Source organism: Hyperoodon ampullatus, assembly GCF_949752795.1.
Source record: "Hyperoodon ampullatus genome assembly, chromosome: 7".
NCBI classification, from domain to species: Eukaryota; Metazoa; Chordata; class Mammalia; order Artiodactyla; family Ziphiidae; genus Hyperoodon; species Hyperoodon ampullatus.
The window spans coordinates 8,612,392-8,622,489 of record NC_136920.1 but is presented as its reverse complement, the minus strand read 5'-3'; positions in this window follow the sequence as shown (position 1 = coordinate 8,622,489).

The following is a 10,098-nucleotide window of genomic DNA, read 5'->3' as shown; positions in this document are numbered from 1 at the left end:
TATTATAAAACACGGCCCGTGCCTTCAAGAAACTGTCTATCTGGCGAGGAGACAAGACTAGTTCACTTGAAATATAAGGAATATTAAACACCTAGCATACACAAAGGAGGCGGGGGAAGGGTGAAGCAGCTGAGGAGAGCTGGGTAAGGTGTCATGGGGGTGGGGACTTGATCTGGGCTCAGAGGAAGGATCCACTCAAGAGGCCCCGGCGGGTCGCAGCGCCTGGCACACGGGGTGACAACACCTGCTCGGCGGGCAGATGGACGGAGAGAGGGTCTGGCATGGGCCTCCTCTCCCTGCGAGCACAGTCTGGCCTGACTAGTTTAGGGCCAGGGTCAGGCGTCACCAAGTAGGTGCTGATCAAGTGAAAAGTCTGGTATGAAATCAACAGAAAATGAAGTTGGAGAGGTTCAGTGAAATGAGAAGCAAAGAAAAGGCACTCCATTCATTCAATCATTCGATATTGACTGAGCCTTTGTAACACGCCAGGTGCCCTTAGGCACTTGAACAAGAGAGAAGAGGTCCCTGCCCACGTGAAACTGACATTTCATTCCAGTCAGAAGGAGACCAAATACACAAACAAGATCATTCCAGATCCATCCTGATTAGTAAGTACTGATTGCCTCCTTGTTTCAGACTTCCTCCTCATGGCAGGTGTCCCTTAGAGTTACCTGACTGAGAATAAAGTCAAAGGAACCACATCCCTCCATCCCTGGCCCAGGACACCATGGAGAAAAGGCATATTCCTTATCAACTTCTGCTCTTGGGAAGTTTGGGACAAAGCAGAGGGAATTGTATGTCCCTCCCTCTCATCTGTTCCTTGAAACACACCCACACACACACTCACACACACAGCCAGTTTCTCCCTTCTCCTTGAGTCTTTATCCCATGACCTGGAGGACAGTCTGGCCTGTTTGCAGTTGAAGATAAGAACCAGAAGCCATTTGGGGCCCTTATCTGTTTCTCCTCCCTGTAAACTGAGGGAAAGGTTTTCTTCTAAGCAAATGGGTAAGTCCTCCCCACTGAGACCTGAGCTGTGAGTCTGCTCAAATGCCAGAAATCTGGCCTCCCAGAAGGGGGTGCCTACCCACTTTCCATTCATTGCTGTCTAGGATATAATCACAAACTCACATCTTGAGGAGAGCTGATCTTTCCCAGATTCCTAAAGGAAAGCCAGGCCTTCCTGTTCTGCGGCTCCAGAGCATTTCATCAAGGCCCGAGTTGGCCAAGGATGTGCCGCACAGCACATGTGCACCCTGGGCCCCCGGCCTGGTGCTGTGCTCAGAGCAGACCCTTCCCCTGACCGCTGGCAGCTTCACCATCTCAACAAGGGACCCCAGTCAAAGGAACCACGTGACCTTTCCCCTAAATGTCACCACCACACAAAGGCACTCTGGCCCACAGCTCGGACCCACGGCCCATCTTCCTCTGTCCCCAGGTCTTGGGCAGAACCCATTTTCACTGTCAGGTAGGGTTTGCCTACCTCGGGCTCCTCGGTCCTGCCCATCCCTGACCAGTGTCCCCACAGGCCCATGAGCAATGATCCAGGCCACCCCTCCTGGATTCCTGTCTCTAAGGACTGTTCCCAGAATCCCTGTGTCCTCTCCTTTCCCAGGTACGAGAAGGCTGCCAAGTTCCAGAGAGGAGAGAAACAAGGCCACAGTGCGTGCACACCCCACCCAGGACAGTATGCCTAGGGGACTCTGAAAGGCGGTCCTCTTACCGCGGCAGCTGGTCTGCAGAGCCCCAGGGAGGCCATGCTGTCCTTGGTGCCGGAACACCGAAATCTGGGCCCTCTGCCTGCTGCCTGTTTATAAATGACGTTCTGGGTTAAGCCTCTGTCAATGACTTTCCAGAATTGCCCCCTCCCCTATGGCTCAGGGGAGAGAGAGGCTGCTTGTGAGCCAACCTCCAACTCAGGAGTAGACCTTGAACAGACTGTTTGAGAAAAGGCAAAAAAACAAAATCAGGTCAGGGGTGAGCTGGGAGGAGGCAGTGAAAAACTGCTGCCCATGTGTTCTGGCGGAAGGATTAAAGGGCAGTGGTATTTGGGTTTTACAAGGGGAGGAGGACCGGGGCCAGGGATGGGAGAGCCAGGCAGGAGAGAGAGCTTCTGGCCTAAGAAAAGGGGCAGAGGATCCAACAGGAGAAGAAAACAAGGAGGCGTCTAATGTCCTTCTCCCCCTCCTGAGACCTCGGGGTGCCTCAGGCTGTGCCCCTGGGAACTGGTAACATCATGGGGCCAGGAGACTGGATTCCTCACAAGGGCACATGTTACCCAGTGGTTCTTGGGGGTTGCTGGCTTGGTATGACCTCGATAGCAAGGGTTTTTTTAAATTAATTAATTTAATTTATTTTTGGCTGCGTTGGATCTTCGTTGCTGCGCACGGGCTTTCTCTAGTTGCCGCGAGCGGGAGCTACTCTTTGTTGCGGTGCGTGGGCTTCTCATTGCGGTGGCTTCTCTTGTTGAGAAGCACGGGCTCTAGGCACGCAGGCTTCAGCAGTTGTGGCACGCGGGCTTCAGTAGTTGTGGCTCATAGGCTCTAGAGCACAGGCTCAGCAGTTGTGGCGCATGGGCTTAGTTGCTCCGCGACATGTGGGATCTTCCAGGACCAGGGTTCGAATCCGTGTCCCCTGCATTGGCAGGTAGACTCTTAACCACTGGGCCGCCAGGGAAGCCCTAGCAAGGTTTTTAAATGCGTGCCCACATCATTAAGCCCACCCAGACCAATTCGTTTAGTGCAGTGTTCTCCCAAAGACCACTCCAGTCAAGAACAGGAGTAGAGGGACTTCCCTGGTGGTCCAGTGCGTAAGACTCTGCGCTCCCAACGCAGGGGCCCTGGGTTCAATTCCTGGTCAGGGAACTAGATCCTGCATGCATGCCGCAACTAAGAGTTCATATGCCGCAACTAAAAAATCCTGCATTCTGCAACAAAGATCCTATGTGCCGCAACTAAGACACGGCACAGCCAAAATAAATAAATAAATAAAAATAAATCTTTAAAAAAAACCCAAAAAACAGGAGTAGCGTTCCCACCCACTGGGCACCACCCACTACCACTAAAACAACCAGCCTCGGGCTTCCTTGGTGGCGCAGTGGTTGAGAGTCCGCCTGCCGATGCAGGGGACACGGGTTTGTGCCCCGGTCCGGGAAGATCCCACATGCCGCGGAGCGGCTGGGCCTGTGAGCCATGGCCGCTGAGCCTGCGCGTCCGGAGCCTGTGCTCCGCAACGGGAGAGGCCACAACAGTGAGAGGCCCGCATACCGCAAAAAAAAAAATTAATTAATTAATTAAAAACAAAACAAAAGGGCTTCCCTGGTGGCGCAGTGGTTGAGAGTCCGCCTGCCGATGCAGGGGACACGAGTTCGTGCCCCGGTCCGGGAAGATCCCACATGCCGCGGAGCGGCTGGGCCCGTGAGCCATGGCCGCTGAGCCTGCGCGTCCGGAGCCTGTGCTCCTCAACGGGAGAGGCCACAACAGTGAGAGGCCCGCGTACCGCAAAAAAAAAAAAAAACAAAAAACAAAAAACAACGCAGCCTCAGCTCTGACAAGCTCTTGGAGGGAATCAATAACTCCTTGTTCTAACTTTGTTTAGTGTCCAACACCCGAGGTTAATTAGTCAGAGAGGGCCTTCCCTGGCTCCGTGCGTCCACCTGACATGGCAGCTGGCGCCCAGAGAGCCTGCTAATGAAATGTGGGTGCACCTGGTCCCTAAGTCAGGTGAAGGTCCAAATCACAGGAGCCTCCTGGAGCCCAGGAGATAAGTGAAAACCCAGTGGGGGAGGGAACTTGCTCACTGCTCTCGGATCCAGATCTTGACCCGCACAGCTACCTGTGTTTCCACCTCTTCATCGTTCTCCAGAGCTGACAACAAGCAGCCTCGTGCTTCCCCTCCAGCCCGCTAAGGAAGGGTGAGAACCACTAATAAACCCTGCAAAGACCGGCAGCTGGAGATCCCGGGAGATGAGGCCAGAATGACACTCCAACGAGAGGCTCCATCCAGGAATAGTAAAATGTTTTGTCATCTATAAACTGGGGATTAACAACATATACCTTGCATGGTTGTGAGGGCTCAATGGATCTGGTTACTATGAATAGCCACTTTCTATTCAACAGCAGCAGGAATGACATCTAGAGATGAGACTGGAGGTTAAGGAGGAGACTGACAGGTGGCCTGGCAGGGAAGGAGGAAGACGAAGTGTTCCAGCAAGAGGGAGCATTGTGACGGGAAGGCCACCTGGCTTTGCGTGTTCACAAGCCATGTGTGGCTTGGTGTGACCGGGACACCAGTTGCCACAACAGGGCTGGGGAGGAAGGCAGGCTCCCTACCCCTCACTGCATCACAGAGGAATGTAATCATCTGTGCAGCTGTTTTCAGTCTAAGCAGAACATCCAGCATTGGAAATTGCAGCAACTCACTTTCTACGCAGTTGTGAAATACCACCAAGGCCACCAATTACTACTTCTTCATGGTTGTTTTCTTCATCTTAGGAAACAAAAGTTGGGGGAAGGAGTAAGGGTCTGTCGCAGGTAAACTGATGGCCAAGTTTTTCTGGTTTCATGGGTTGCTCAGATGTGGAAACAACACTGTTGACCCTACATGTGACAGACACACCAGACATCCCATCAGGGACTCCAAGTAGGAACGACATCGGTCTGCGCTCAGCTCTGGGGATGGGGACATGGTCAACAAGAGGCAGATCTTGCATCCGTCTCAAGCCTCTTGTCTCGCACTACCAGAGCAGCTGGACCCCTCTAATGGCCTTGGTCCCCCATTCTTCTCTATCACCCCAAATCCAGCCACAGAGGCATTGAGAGTCTATAACTTCTAGGAGCAAACCAAGCAGAATGTCTTCCATTTATTCAAAAAGCTTATAAGGAATGCCCACCAGGTAACAGAAACAATGCTAGGTGCTATGGAGAAACAAAGATAGAAGGTGATGTGACCCCTGCACTTTAAGAATTCACCATGTGTAAGGGCTTCCCTGGTGGCGCAGTGGCTGAGAATCTGCCTGCCAATTCAGGGGACACGGGTTCGAGCCCTGGTCTGGGAAGATCCCACATGCCGCGGAGCAACTGGGCCCGTGAGCCACAAATACTGAGCCTGCGCGTCTGGAGCCTGTGCTCTGCCACAAGAGAGGCCGTGACAGTGAGAGGCCTGCGCACCGTGATGAAGAGTGGCCCCCGCTTGCCGCAACTAGAGAAAGCCCTCGCACAGAAACGAAGACCCAACACAGCCAAAAATTAAATAAATAAAAATTTAAAAAAAAATAGAATTCACCATGTGGATGGTGGAGGCAAGACCTACACGTGGCAAATGAGCTTCCACCACCAGAATTAATCACCAAAGGATGACACTACAGGGTATAGGGTCACAGGGCTGTTTCCAGGCCTCTGCTGGCACTTCATCACCCTCAGAAAGACGCAACAAGCCCACTACTTGGAGACATCAGCTCCAGACTAATGAACAAATGCTTCTGGATTGAACCAACCCAACCCTAGTGTTAGGGAGCCTCACAATTTCCAAGAAACCCCCATTCCCTTCCTCCTCTACACAGCTCACACCTTCCAGCACCACGACTCCCCTGGTCCAGCGCCACAGCTGGAGCTCTGGGAACTGTGCTGAACTGCCGCTCCAACACGTAATCCGCTCTTTGACTTAGGAATTTTCATGACCCTTTGAACCTTAGTTTCCTGATCTATAAAATGCAGAAAGATCTAAGTCATCTTGTAGAGTTGCTCTGAGGGCTTCAAGAGGTCATGTGTTTTTGAAATACCTAGAGAGTCTGGCACATTGGTGATGCCCAGAAGAGTGATCCCAATGGTCAGTCCTTGTGATATCAGCCTTCATCGTCTCTCTTCCCATCATGCCCAGGGGCTCAAGATAAGAGAGGTAGCAACACAGAAACAAGCCTGGGGGCCAAAAATAGCATGTCAGTCTCAGGGAGGATGATGACCGGAAGGAGCTGTGAGTCACAAAGACCCGGGCCCTGCCTCTGCGACCATTGGCCAGTGCTGTGCTGGGGCTCACCGTGCATTCTGGGCTTCAGTTTCTTCAACCGTTACGCCAGGGGCAGTAATGGCCATGCCTTCTTCACAAAGGTGGTGTGGGTAAAAAATCAATAAACCGTAAAACCTTTACTGTAGTGCACTGTGCTACTGAAGTGCCAGGCCCTATGGAGACTCAGTGTGGTTGAGAGGGGAGAGTGGGGAGGAGGGGTAAACAAGATAAAGTTAAATCAAGATACAGTAAGACAAGCAACAAAAAGAATAGAACACCGAGGGACAGATTCAACAAAAGGGCAGACTGGTTCGCTGAAAACTACAAAATATCATTGAAAGAATGTAAAGACCTAAACAAAAACACCTCATTTTCACAGATCAGAGACTTAATATTGTTAAAATGGTAATACTCCCCAAATTGGTCTACAGATTCAATGCATGCAATCTCTATCAAGAAATCACAGCATACTTTATTAGAGATTGACAAGATGATTCTTTGCATGGGAATGCAAAGGAACCAGAAGAGCCAAAAAAATATTGAAAAAGAAGATCACAGTTGGAGGACTCACACTTGCCAATTTCAAAACTTACTACAAGGCTACAGTAATCAAAATGGTGTGGTACTGGGATATGGATAGACATATAGATCAGTGGAATAGACTGAGGGCCCAGAAAACTCTCATGTTTACAGCCAAGTGATCAATCTTCAACAGGGTACCAAGACAATTCAACAAATGGTGCTGGAACAACCAGATATATACACACAAAAGAATGAAGATGGACCCTAACCTTACACCATCTACAGAATCTCACACAAAATGGATCCAAGACTTAAATTTAAGGCCTGAAACTGTAAAAATCTTAGAATAAAATATAAATCCTTGTGTCCTTGGATTAGGCAATGGTTTCTTAGCTATGACAGCAAAAGCACAAGCAATCAAAAAGAACATAGGGGGGCTTCCCTGGTGGTGCAGTGGTTGAGAGTCCGCCTGCCGATGCAGGGGACATGGGTTCGTGCCCCGGTCTGGGAGGATCCCGCGTGCCGCGGAGTGGCTGGGCCCGTGAGCCATGGCCGCTGAGCCTGCGCGTCCGGAGCCTGTGCTCCGCAGCGGGAGAGGCCACAGCGGTGAGAGGATCGCGTACCGCAAAAAAAAAAAAAAAAAAAAAGAACATAGGTAAATTGGCTTCATCAAAATAAAAAAACTTCTGTGCTTTCAAGGACCCCAGCAAGAAAAGGAAGACAAACCACAGAATGGGAGAAAAGTTTTATAAATCATATAACCTGATAAGGGTCTAATATCCAGAATATATAAAGAACTCTTACAACTCAATGACAAAAACACAAACAACACAACTAAAAATGGGCAACAGATGTGAATTGAATACACATTTCTCTGAAGAAGACATAGGAATGGCCAATAAGCATAAGAAAAGATGCTCAACATCATTAGTCTTACAGAAAATGCAAATCAAAACCACAACAGGATACTATTTCACACCCACTAGGGTGGCTATAATCAAAAAGACAGACAATAATAAGTATTTGTGAGGATATGGAGAAACTGGAACACTCATACACTGCTGGTGGGAATATAAAATGACTACTTTGGAAAACTCTTTGAAGTTCCTCAAACAATTAAATAGAGATATCGTATGATCCAGCTCTTAGATATATACACGAGAGAGAAATGAAGACATTTGTCCACACAAAAACATGCATTTAAATGATCATAGTAGCACTGTTCATAATAACCAAAAATTGGAAACAACCCAAATGTCCAACTGATGAATGGATAAACAAAATGTTGTATAGCCATACAATGGAATATTATTCAACCATTAAAAATTAAGTATTGTTACTTGCTACACAGTAGATGAACCCTGAAAATATTCTAACTAAAATAAGCCAGACACAAAAGGCCACTATCATACGATTCCATTTCTATGTAATATGTAAAGTAGGTAAACCCATAGAGACAGAAAACGGTTGCCAGAGGCTGTAGGGGAAGGTTTCCTTCTGGGAAACAGGGCTTCTTTTTGGGGTGATAAGAATGTTCTACAATTAGATAGTGGTGATGGTTGTATAACACTGTGGATATACTAAAACCACTGAATTATACACTTTAAAAAGGTGAATTTTAAAGAATGTGAAACATATCTCAATAAAGCTGTTATAAAAATAAAATCTTAAAAGTAATGCATGTTGGGCTTCCCTGGTGGCGCAGTGGTTGGGAGTCCGCCTGCCGATGCAGGGGACACGGGTTCGTGCCCCGGTCTGGGAGGATCCCACGTGCCGCGGAGCGGTTGGGCCCGTGGGCCATGGCCGTTGAGCCTGCGCGTCCGGAGCCTGTGCTCCGCAATGGGAGAGGCCACAACAGTGAGAGGCCCACGTACAGCAAAAAAAAAAAAAAAAAAAAAAAAAAAAAAAAAGTAATGCATGTTAAGGCTTCTTGAAAAGTTAACATTCTTGTGCAGATAAGCTTTTTGTGTTTGCCTTTTAACCATCAATCAGAAGTCTAGATGCTCCTGGACCTCAGAGAGTTTTCTAATAAGGGGAGGAGGGGTTTCTGTAGACAAAGGAAATTCAGTGCTGGGCTATTCCAGGATGTGGTAACTTTGTTGATACTTATTAATTTGTTTAAAAATAACAAACACATTATAAGCTAACATAAATATTTTAATAAAATATAACTATATATATATATATATTTTGTGTGTGTGTGTGTGTGGTACGTGGGCCTCTCACTGTTGTGGCCTCTCTCGTTGAGGAGCACAGGCTCCGGATGCCCAGGCTCAGTGGCCATGACTCACGGGCCCAGCTGCTCCGTGGCATGTGGGATCTTCCCGGACCAGGGCACGAACCCGTGTCCCCTGCATCGGCAGGCGGACTCTCAACCACTGCGCCACCAGGGAAGCCCAAAATATAACTATATTTTTAAAAAATTAGTGAGAAGAACGGGTCTTGTTTTACATTTTGCAAATCTCTTTAATGTTCAGCTCAATAGAAGACACTGGATTCTCACATCTGCACTTCTGTGTTCAATTTATTGTAATAAGTAGAGTCTATGAAGAAAATCTAGACTCGCCCAGACATGTAGTTGCAAAAGGGAGGAATATTTTAATTGCCTTTTCAGACTATTGTGGATACCACTGTTGGATACTATACCAAAACCTGACAAATGGTAGTTAATTATAATGTGAAATATGAAACCCTATGGACTTTAATGTACTGTTACGTTAAAAATCCATTGGCCTTTTTTTTTTCCCTAATAAATTTTATTCATTCATTTATTTATTTTGGCTGCATTAGGTCTTTGTTGCTGTGCGCGGGCTTTCTCTAGTTGCAGCAAGCAGGCTCTACTCTTTTGTTGCGGTGCGTGGGCTTCTCATTGCGGTGGCTTCTCTTGTTGCGGAGCACGGGCTCTAGGCACATGGGCTTCAGTAGTTGTGGCACGCGGGCTTAATTGCTCTGCGGCACGTGGGATCTTCCCGGACCAGGGCTCGAACCCGTGTCCCCTGCATTGGCAGGCGGATTCTTAACCACTGCACCACCAGGGTAGCCCCCATTGGCCTTTCTTAAATTGCAAATGGGCCTTTTCCCAACATGATTTTGTAACATCATACACTGGTCATTTGGAAAATACCGGTTTACTGAGTTATTCTAATCCTCAAGATGCTGACACATTTTACTGATATAATAAAATGCCAAGATGTCACAGGTGTAATATCACCATCAATCTCATCAGAAAACTCTAAGTATTGAGAAGTTGTCGAGCACAAGAGGATGGATACAAGCTTTCCAAAATGCTAATTTTGGCCTGAAAGCTCTAATTTTACCAAATACTATTGGTAAACAAACTGGCAACAAATACTATTAGTTGTTTTCTTTGAAGCAACAGGCTCACTACACTCATTTTCGAGAAAAAGTCTGTCGGATACCCAAGTCTGAATAACCACGGCTGCCAGTTATTTTCAAGTAAAAACAGCATCCCCTGAAAATACGGCTAGTTCAGCTCATAACTCAAAACCCCCCGAAGTGCTTTCCCTCGAGCCAACCAATGCAGTTTGTTTACTTCCCATCTCATCATCATAG